The 12,070-nt window shown below is 33.2% G+C and overlaps 1 pseudogene across 1 annotated transcript; it reads right to left on the bottom strand.

The window, feature by feature from the left end:
* Positions 1-250: 250 nt before the first annotated feature.
* LOC309628052 (heterogeneous nuclear ribonucleoprotein A3 pseudogene) lies at positions 251-5,777 on the bottom strand (annotated as a pseudogene). Its single transcript has one exon. The product of its transcript is annotated as a heterogeneous nuclear ribonucleoprotein A3 pseudogene (transcript).
* Positions 5,778-12,070: the final 6,293 nt, after the last annotated feature.

Below are 12,070 nucleotides of genomic sequence, written 5' to 3'. Positions count from 1 at the left end.
TATAGATGTCATTTTTCATACCATATTAAATAGTCTCTTAAAATTTAAATTAAAAGATTTTTTATCACTGGTATATATAAAAAATGATTTTAGTACGCCTTGTATCCTGCAACCCTACTAAATACATTCATTGGTACTAGAGAAAATTTGTAAATTCTTTGGGATTTTTCTATGTAGACAATTATATCAAAGTATGAATAAAATAAATTTTAGTTATTTCTTTCTCATCTCTATACTTTTAGTGTTTTGGGGTGTTTTTTTTTGCCTTATTTTACTGGTTAAGACTTTTATTATGATATTGAGTAATAATGGTTAGAGAAGACATCACTGCCTTACTCTCCATCTTAGCAAGAATGCATTTGTCAATATTACTGTACACATATGTATATATATATATATGATATTAGCTGCTTTTTTTTTGGTAAATGCCTTTAACCAGGTTGAGAATGTTCCCTTTTATTCCTCCTTTGCTGACAGTTTTTATCATAAAGGTCAAATTATTATTGGAAAAGGCAAGGAATGAAGTGTTCCTAAAAGCCTCTGGAGAGGGTGCAGCTTTGCCAACTCATGATTTACACCCACTTATACTGATTTCAGGTTTTTGGTCTCCAGAAATGTGAGAGAATAAATTTCTTTTGTTTTAATCCACCAGATTTGTAGTAATTTGTTATAGCAACCAGAAGAAACTAATACAGTGTTCTTGAGGGATATTTAGTAGGATTTTTCTTCCTCCTCATAAAATGAGTTGGAAATTCTCAACTTTCTTCTATTTCCTGGAAGAATTTGTGTATAACTGGTACATTCTTCCTTTAATGTTTGTTAGTATTTGCCAGTGAAGTTATCTGGGCATGGAGTTCTCTTTGTTGGGAGGTTTTTAACTAGAAACTCAATTCCTTTAATAGACATGTAATCAGCCCTGTTATCTATTTCTTCCTGAGTGAACATTGCAAGTTTCTATATTTTGAGGAAATTGTACATTTTATGTAAATTACTAATTTAGTGACTTAAAATTGTTCATAATTTTGCCTTAATGTCCTTTTAACTGGGGTTTGGCAAACTATAGCCTGAGAGCCAAATCTGGCCCTGTTTTTATACACCCCACGAAGTGAAAATGTTTTTTACATTTTTAAATTGTCGCAAAAAGAGTCAAACAACAAGAATATGCTACAGAGGCTGTATTGTGGCATGGAAATTCTGAAGTATTTATTATTGGTCCATATAAAGAAAAAAAATTACCAATACTTGCTATGATGTCTGTAGGATCTAGAGATGTCACTTCTTTCGTTCCTGATTTTGGTAATTTGTGTTGTTTTTTTTTTAAATCGATTTTGTGATCAATCAGGCTGAGGATTATTAATTGTATTGATCTGCTCAAAGAACCACCTTTTTTGCTTCATTGGTGCTCTTTAGTGTCTTTCTGTTTTTAATTTAAATGATTTCTGTTCTTATCTTTATGTTTTTATTTCTTCTTTCCTTCTTTTTTTACTTTTAATCTATATATACCTTTATAAATAAAGTAGTTTCTTTATAGGTCATACGTAGCTCAGTCTTGTTTTTTATTCAATCTGATAAGCGCATCATTTTATCTGGGGTGTTTAGACCATTTCAGTTTAACTTGATCTGGGATATGATTAGTCTTAATCTATTATACTAATCCTTATTTTCTGTTTGTTCCATCTATTCTTTGTTCTTTTTCATCCTTTTTCATGTCCTTTTGTATTAATTATTTTCATGATTTCATTTATTTTCACTACTACTTATATCTCTTTTTGAAGTTTATTTAGTAAATATTTAGTTTGAAATAATTTCAGACTTACAGAAAATAGTAATAAAAAGAAATATAGGGACACCCTTCTGTGATAGTCCCAACTGTAAAAATTTCCCCACACCTTTGATTATTTTTTCCGTATATACATATTCTTCTTCATAATATTGTTACTAATCATTATCATTATTATTGAACCATTTGAGGGTAAGTTGTAGACATGATATCTCTCAACTCTAAATACTTCTGTGTGTATTTCCTAGGAACAATGATCCAAATTAGGAATTTAAGATTTTTACAATACTACTATATAATTTATAGACATTATTCATACTTTGACATTTGTTCCAATAATGTTGTTTATAGTGAATCTATCTTTGTCTATTTTACCCTTGATATTTTTTAAGAGAGTAGGCAAGTTATTTTGTAGAATGTTCCTCTGTCTGGAGTTTTCTGACATTTCCTTCTGACTAGATTTAGGTTACATGATTTTGGCAAGAACACAAACGAAAACATTTTTTGTCCTTCTCCAAGCATCATACCAGGAGGCACAGGTCATTTTTTTTTCACCCATTTCTCCCACAACGCCATTCCTCACCTCTAGCAACCACCAGTATGTTCCCTGTATCTATGAGCTTGGTTTTGCTTTTTGTTTTCTTTTTTTTTAGATTCCATGTAAAAGAGAGATCATACAGTATTTGTCTTTCTCTGACTTATTTCACTTAGCATAATACTGTCTAGGTCCATCCATGTTGTCACAAATGGTAGGATTTTATTCTTTTTTGTGCCTGAGTAATATACTCACAACTCGTATCACAATTTCTTTATCCATTCATCCATCGATGAACACTTAAATCGTTTTCATATCTTGGCTATTGTAAACAATGCTGCAATGAACATGTAGTTGTATATCTTTTTGAGTTAGTATTTTCATTTCTTTGCATAAGTGGATTTGCTGGACCATATGCTAGTTTCATTTTTAACTTTTTTAGGAACTTCCATACTGTTTTCCAGAGTGACTGCACCAATTCACATTTCCATCAACAATGTACTCGAGTTCCCTTTTCTCACATCCTCACCAACACTTATTTGTTGTTGTTTTTTTGTAACACCCATTCTAACAGGTGTGGGGTGGTATCTCATTGAGGTTTTGATTTGTATTTACTGGAAGATTAATGATGTAGAGCATCTTTTCATGTAAATGTTGGACATCTGTGTGTCTTCTTTGGAAAAATGTCTATTCAGATCTTCTGCCCGTTTTTTAATCTGATTGTTTGTTTTGTTATTGAGTTGTATGTGTTCTTTATATATTTGGGATATTAGCTTCTTATCAAATATATGATTTGCCAATATTTTCTCCCATTCATTGGGTTGCCTTTTCATTTTGTTGATGGTTCCCTTTGCTATTCAGAAGTTTTTAGTTTGATGTAGTTCTACTTGTTTATTTTTGCTTTTGGTGTCAGATTATAAAAATCGTTGCCAAGACCTATGTCAAGATGATTACTGCTTATATTTTATTGTAGGAGTTTTATGATTTTAGGTCTTATGTTCAAGGCTTTAATCCAATTTGCGTGTATGTTACTCATATTTCTTTTTCTTAGTAGTAGCCATAGGGCTTACAATATTCTTCTTTAGCTTATCACATTTCACATGCAAATAACATTATACCAATTCACAAAGAATTTAAGAATATTATAACAATATAATTCCAATTATGCATTCCCATCCATTCTACTATTGTTCTCATAATTTTACTTTTATATATGCTGTAAGGTCCACATTATATTTTCACATTTTTGCTTTAGAGAATCAAATATGTTTTAAAGTATTAAAAATAAGAAAGTATGTAATTTCTATTTGCATCTTTTTTGTGTATATTATTTCCCACATTCTTTTTTCTTTGCCTAGATTCAAGTTTCTATCTGGTATCATATTACTTAACATGGTCTGAAAAATTTCTTAACATGGCGTGCTGTCAGTGAAAAATGTTCTTTATTTCATCTTAGTTTCTTGTAAGATATATTCTTTGGATGTACAATTCCACTTTGAGTGTTTTTATTTTTTGCCCAGTGCTTTGAAGATGTAAAACTCTTGTATTCTGGCTTGCATAATTTCTGATCAATAAGATTATTTTTATTTTTTCTTGGTGTGTAATGTTTTCTTTTCTTCCCTGATTGCATTCAAAATTTTGAAAATCTTTTTTCCCCCCACACATTTTGACTATGATGTATCTAAGTGGGTAGTTTTTTTATGTTTGTTTCTCTTTGTATATATACTGATTAAGATTCTATGGGCATTTTGATCATTATCTCTTCAAATTTTTCTTCTGCACCCAAATTTTCTCTTCTCCTTCTGGGACCCCAATTATACATATACTTGACTGTTCCATGTTTTTTCTCTGCTCTTGGATTCTCTCTTTTTTCTTCTTTCTCTCTTTTATGTCCATCTACTAATAAATCCATTAAAGGAATTCTTTATATCTGGTAGCATTTTTAGAATTCTAGTATTCTTTTTTTTTTTTTAAAGTTAAAAATTCCTTAATTTTTTATTCCTGGTACCACTACCACAATTTACAGGGCAATATACCTCATGTAATGAAAAGAAAAAGAAAAAGAAAAAGCTACAAAAGATAAAAGACCTCAGGAATGTACATCTAATTGACACTGCATTGCATTAATCAATAGCTGCACTTTTTGCAAACTGGCTATGACAGTCCTGAACAAGAAGGGTTTCCTGTTTAAGCTGCAGTAACTTTTCTGACTGTGGATCATCGTTCCTTCTGTGGCAGATTTTTACAGTTCCTCTAATGCATTTGGGACGACTGTCTCAAAGTAACCTGCAGCTTTCCTGACAATTCCTCACTCTCTCTCCTGCTAAGAACTGTAGCCCTTTTATTCTGAGTTTTTAGAACCTTCTGCTACCATATCCACCACTTCCACCACCAGATCCATAACCACCACCATAGGGACTTCCCGAGCTTCTTCCACCAAAACTGCCCCCCTTCATGGGTCCATAATTTGATTGCTGTTGTACACTATAATTTCCAAAATCATTATAGCTCCCACCACCACCATAGTTACCTCCAAAATTTCCTCCTTCATTGTAACCATCATATCCTCCACCACCGCCACCATATCCACCACCTTGGTTTCCATATCCTGGTCCACTACCACCATAGCCTCCTCTACTACTGTAACCAGGACCACCGCCATAGTTACCACCGTCGCCTCCAAATCCATTATATCCACCATCACCTCCTCCATAACTACCTCTGCTGCCACCACCTCCACCACCATAGCCTCCTCTTCCACCAAAGTTTCCACCACAGCCAAAGTTTCCTCCACGACCCATAAAATTGCCAGATCCACCTCCACGACCTCTTTGTGATCCAGCAGATTACATTTCTTGTTTAGAAAGGGCCTTTTTCACTTCACAATTATGCCCATTAATAGTGTGGTATTTCTGAACAACAATTTTATCAACTGTATCATGATCATCAAAAGTTACAAAAGCAAATCCTCTCTTTTTTCCACTCTGCCTGTCTTCCATAACTTCTATGGTTTCAATCTTGCCATACTTTTCAAAGTAGTCTCTCAAGTTATATTCTTCTGTATTTCTTTAATACCACCAACAAAAATTTTCTTCACTGTTAGATGGGCACCAGGCTTTACAGAATCCTCTCTAGAAACAGCTCTCTTTGGTTCCACTACACGCCCATCAACCTTGTGTGGTCGAGCACACATTGCTGCATCCACCTCTTCAACACAAGAGTAACTCACAAAACCAAAGCCCCTGGAACGTTTTGTTTGGGGGTCTCTCATCACCACACAATCTGTAAGTGTGCCCCATTTCTCAAAATGTTCTCTTAAGCTATCATCTGTAGTTCCAAAGCTCAGACCACCAATAAACAGTTTTCTCAACTGTTCTGGTTCCTTTGGATCATGGCCCTCCATTTTGAGACCGGACTCGCCTCTTCCAACTCTAGTTCAATATCTAGAATTCTAGTATTATTATTTTACCTTATTATGTTATCTATCTTTTTACTAAACTTTCCCCACACATGTATGTTGTCTACTTTTTCCAGTAGATCCTCTAACATATTAATTTTAGTTATGTAAATGTCCCTATCTCATAATCCAAGACCAGGGCCATCTCTGAGTCTGATTTTGTTGATTGCTTTATCTCTTGACAATAATTTTAATTTTTTGTCTTACATTTTTCAATGTCTCATAATTTTCTTGAGTATCAGGAATTGTATGTAAAATAATACAGACTGAAGTAAATAGTGTTTATGCTTGTAAATGGTCATGTCTCTTTTGTTATGCCGTTAGTGTAGGGGGATGAGCTAATTTAGTTTGTAGTTGAACTCTATTTGGGTTTTGTTATTGCTATTATTATCTTCAGGGATACTATGATGGTTAATTTTCTGTGTCATCTTGACTAGGCTAAGGGATACCAAGATAGCTGGTAAAAATAGCTTGCTTGTCTGTGAGGGTATTTCCAGAAGAGATTAGCATTTGAATTAGTAGATTTAGTAAAGAAGATTGCCCTCACCAATTCATCATTCAATCTGTTGAGGGCCTGATTAGAAGAAAGAGGCAGAGGAAGGGCAAATCTACTTGCTCTTCTTGAATGGTGATATCCATATTCTCCTGCCCTAGGACAGCAGGGCTTCTGTTTCCTGGGTTTTTGGACTCAGACTGGAACTCATATCTCTGGCCTCCTGGTTCTCAGTCATCTGGGTTTGGACAGGAACTACACCAGCTTTCCTGGGCCTCCAGTTAGAGATGGCTGATCATGGGACTTCTCAGCCTCCCTAATAAGATGAGACAATCCCTTATAATAAATCTTTTTCTACATGTTTGTATGTATATATCCTATTGGTTTTATTTCTATAAAGAACCTGACTCATACTGATACATATTCTTCAAATTCTTCTAGTAATGGGCTGTTGTTTCCTTGTGTAGAAAGTAGGGAGTAGAGAAACAGACTTTTTTTTAATGGCCCTCCTCCTCTTTCAACTTTAGTCATTTCTGCACACCTGCAACCACAGATAGGCTCTTTCTACGTGACTTCACCCTTCCTAATGCCAGGCTATTGCTGCTTGTTACTGTTGCTTGAACTAAGTGGGATGTGGAGATAGTGGTTTGCTATTGCCCTGGTCCAGCCTCAGTCAGAGACTAACCTGGTGTTATCAGACTTGGGAATAGGACTTTCTCTGCATTTATTCTCTTCCTCCTCATGGCAGCCAAGCTCTTCTTTATGACTTCAGTTGGTCTTGGGTGAAAGCTTCTACAATATTCTAAATAAAAATCAGTTCAAATTAAGTATATTATTCTAAAATATTTTCATATGCAAAGTAAGCTGTTAAAATTGAGAAATACATCAGCATATAAAATTGGTGATAGCTGCCATTAAATGAATAATTACTTTTTATTGGGATCTGTGTTGTGTTTTTGCATATATTTAGTATTTCATTTAATCCCTGGAAGAAATCTTCCACTTTATAGTATTATACTTACTTTATAGATAGAGTAATGAAAACTCAGAGAAGTTAAATAACTTGCCCAGGGTTACACAGCTACTAAATGGCAGAGCTGGTATTTAAATCCCAGATCTTCCTAACTCCAAAACCCTGCTGCTTTCCACTATACTTCAAAAGAATTTAAGTAGCTACTTAAAGCTAAGAGCATAATTGCTTCATTTAACTAACATGATGCTAGCAAAACATCAAAGAAGGAAATTGCAAATTGGATACCAATGGTAAAAAAGCATTGATTTCTTTAATCATAAAAGAAACTTGGGACTTGAATATCCAAAATAACTAAAGTGACTTTTTCCACCTAAATTTAAAGATATCTTCTCAAAGTTTTTCTTTTCATCTTAATTTAGTAGATGCATGGGTTTATTGACGGTGATTTATGATTATAAATTAAACTCAGGGTATCAGAATCTGTTAATGAAATCAGTCTCAGAAGCCTCAGCTCAAGTGTCTTTGTTATAGCCTCTCATTAAAGAGATCATAAGCTTACTCAAAGACAAGATTAAATAATCATGATGTTATAGAAGGAACATAATTTATCAGATATAGAAGTACAAGCAGTAAAGGTGACTACAGAGAAATACTAGAAAGTAAAAATCATTCATATAAGCAATATGACCCATGATCTCTGAAGTTTAAAGTTACTCTCTGGTAATAAAATAGATGTTTGTTAGTATCCCAAATATATTTAAAGTTAGCATTATGTATAACACAAAGCAGAGAAGAGTTCTGTCAACTTATGATATCATTTCTTGGTAAGACATTGTTTACAGTGAAGTCTGCAGCAAAGTCTGATAATTTAAGCTTCATGATTGAGCTTCATCTCATGCATGACCATGTGATATTGACAAGTAAATAAGTAAAGAGTTAGGTCCTGAGCTATTGTTGATGATGATTCACTGTATGTGTCATCAGTGCAAATGGAGGCTCTGTTTTAAGTTGAACAGAGGAAGTCTTGTAGCCAAAGAAATTTAAAATACAACCTGTCTCTAGTTACCAGGCCGAAGACCATTGATACTTTGGGAACACATGGATTCAATGGAGACTCCAGAGACACCATTATTCAGACTGGAGATGGATGTGGGTCGTTGCAGTTGGGGGTGGGGGAGGGGAGATGGAGAAAAAACTTTAGTAACCAGAGGAAAAAAAACTTCAGTTTATATTTCACTGAAGTGAAATATAAACATCTCAGAATTGACCAGAAGATGTGGAAAAGGACAATATGGTGAATCCCAGGAAAAAACACAAATTGGATCACAGCTTCTCTTTTATAAAAAGGTTAAATATTATTACCTGTTACTTAATGAAGAGAAACTAAAAATTAATAATAAAAGCCACTCTCCTTTGGAATTCATTGTGTATAAGTATAGTTTAGGAAATTCTACATAGTATTCATAAATGAGTGTAGATTTACTTATGCTCAATAAGTCCTTTTGTCAACTTCAAAAATTTCTGAGTTAAATGAAAACACTTTAATATTGTTTCATACTGATATATGAAACGTGAATATTTTCTGAATATTAGAATTAAGATTTTGGTACCCAGAATGAACAAAATCAGGAATAAAAGCCCATCCTCAAACAATCCTGCATTAATGAGCCTTAATTTTACTTGGGTATGATACACCTCATAGTAGCATTTACTCCTGTATTCTGAAATCTGTATGTACTGTTTGTCTCCTAAGTAAACTGAGATTTTGGAGGGAAGGAAATCATGAATTATCCATCTTCATGTCTCCAGTGCCTAATATATGCATGGCATACAGGAGGGGCATAATATGTTTATTGAAATAAACTGAATTAAGTAGAATGAATAAAGACTAGGATAAGAGAAGCAATGTGTCATTGCCTAAAGAGGACTGGCACGTGGATTAGGAAGTGGTCTTAAATGGTGACTTTGGCATTAATCAAAGGATGTTTAAAGGATTGAGTTCCTTCATCTAACAATGCAAACTTTGAACTAGATCACTTGTTTTTAAACATTTGGGTTTTGTTTTGTTTTGGTTTTGATTTTATTTATAGTCCTGTTCTCAGATTATAAACTTACCACAAATCCCAATATACAAAAAAACTAAAAAAAGACGTGAACTGGATAAATCAGGGGCACAGGTTATAGAGCCCCGCTTGCTCCTTCCACTGCTGTTTGCTCTCATCTCATACCATACAACAACAGCAATCCTTAATCAGTCTCCTCAGTAAGAGTTGGAAAGAGTAGAGTTTGAAAACCAGCATTCTACTATGTGATCTTTAAGCAATGAGTAGGTATAAAAAGCACTATATATATAAAATGTGTGTATGTGTAAATAATAAAATATATAAGTATACATAATATATAAATAAAATATATAACATAATAAAATAGAAGTATAAATAAATAAAATAGAAATATATAAATCTAAATAAATAAAATAAAAATATAAAAATAAAATATAATATATAAAAATAATAAAATAGTGTTTTATAGTTAAGATAACATGCTATCACCATACCCTGCTCTTGCCATGCCTGCCTTGCTATGATTGAGTCAAGGCTTTCCTATATAAACAATTAAAATGATCATTTGTGCTTGTTCTTACAATTCTGTATGACTCCTTTTAATATATCTTCTTTTTAATATCTAATCTAGCTGTAATTGCTAAAGAAGTATATAAAACAAGAAAGGTGATTCAGTATTAAGGATTCTTCCTCAAGTGTGATTCATTTTGAATTCCATATTTTACTCCTCAGCTGCTTTGTAAAAATAATTTCCTTAATCTAAATTATTGCCATACTCATGAATTTAATGAGTACAAAATTATATAGTAAATATTTTCTATTAATTACATGTTTGAAATATAAATGAAAACTTATTTTAAAATTGCTATAACAGGTTTATCATAATTTAAAATGGTATAGGTTGTGTTTTACTTTGTAAATATCAAAGTAATTTGATAATTACTTTGTAATATTGCCTTGATGTGATCATACATAGTTCGCTTGTCTCCATCAGTGCCCTTTATACTAATAGTATGTCCTGATTAATATATTTTAAAATATTGTCTAACTTTTATGAAAATGCAAGATAAAAATTCTTCCAAAGTTATTCACTGCCAAGGAAATAGAATAAAATCTCTGTTGTATGCTTCAAACCTACAATTTAAACACAACATAGGTTTTATAATTTACACTTGTAGATAAAAACAATTATTTTGACTAGGATTCATATATTCCTTTTGTGCTTATGTATTCTGCAAGAGAACATTTGTGTAGAAGATCAAGCCAAACACAAGCCCTTGCTTTTATGCAGGCTATGTATATAGTAAGCAAAAAAGCAAAAATTCCATTAATACCCTAAGTTTCTTGAGTGTTTAACTTATGTCAGTCTCTGTTCTAATATCTTTAAAGATGTTAAACAGAAAAGAATTTAGGAACAGACTCATGGCTAAGCCCCTTGGAAATGACTCCCTGAACCTGTCACATCAGGAAATTGAAGGATCAGAAAGCTGCCTCTGCAATTTTTAGCTACAAGAGCACATTGGCTTGCAGTTATAATCAGGAACTAGGAATTCCCCCTCCAGAATGTTGGATTCAGAGTCATATCACTAATCCCTCAGCAGAAGGAAATAATAATAATTTGAACACTTCTCACTCCACTTAATTCATTTCCAAATTCAAATCTTATACTAATTTATTAACTCTAAGATCCTAGCTCCTAAGAAATCTGGGAAACAGTTTCAGCATGCTAGAAGGAGATTGGAATAGGGGTTCAAGTGGGCCAATCTACTAAATCCAACAACCACAAATACTACTTTTGTGTGCTAAGATTGTGAATTATTTTACAGATTGAGATTGGTTATTTTTAAAATTGGATCATGACAGAGGATCAAGAAAACCTATTTCTCTCCTCCAAACCTATCCATCATGATTTGGCATAAATGCTATTTTTGTTAAAGGAAAACCATTAATAGCCCTGGAAACCAAAACTGTACCATAAATAGGCTGTGTATTTTGAAAAACTTCTAGGAGATAGACTAGATTTACAATGATGAAGAAAGAAGATTGAAGAAAGCCCATCACAATGTAAAATACATATAAGAGCAAGTCACTGAAAGGTTATTGTAATTCCATGATATTCCAAAATTAGCGTCAAGAAATAAGTAATCAAGAGGGACTCCTTAGTCAATTCTCAGAGTTAATATTTAATTAATAATGCACCTTCCCTTGAAGTTAAATTTATTACAATAGCACAACTGTCTAAATAGGTTTATAATAGTATGTGTGGGGGGATGCTAAACTAGGTACCTATATAAATAAATCTGTATTTTTCATTCGGTAATACAATGAATTTTCTATAATTGGGGGGAATAAGTAATAGACCTAAGGAAAAGGACCAAAGTGAGTGACCAAAATAACTGAACCCAAAAGAAACAGAATGAGTCAAAGAAAATTCCGAGACTGTCATACAGAGTGAAGTAAGTCAGGAAGAGAAAAACAAATATTTGTGGAACCTAGAAGATTGGTACAGATGAACTTATTTGCAAAGCAGAAATAGAGACACAGATGTAGAGAACAAACTTACGGATACCAAGGGGTGAAGGGGGAATGGGATGAACTGGGAGATTGGGATTGACATATATACACTACTATGTATAAAATAGATAACTAATGAGAACCTACTGTATAGCACAGGCAACTCTACTCAGTGCTCTGTGGTGACCTAAATTGGAAGGAAATCTAAAAAAGAGGGGATATATGTATACATATAACTGATTCACTTTGCTGTAC

The sequence above is a fragment of the Balaenoptera borealis genome, assembly GCF_965194805.1.
Source record: "Balaenoptera borealis genome assembly, chromosome: 4".
NCBI lineage: Eukaryota > Metazoa > Chordata > Mammalia > Artiodactyla > Balaenopteridae > Balaenoptera > Balaenoptera borealis.
The sequence above is the reverse complement of the archived record's forward strand: the minus strand, read 5'-3'. Positions and strand labels throughout refer to the sequence as shown.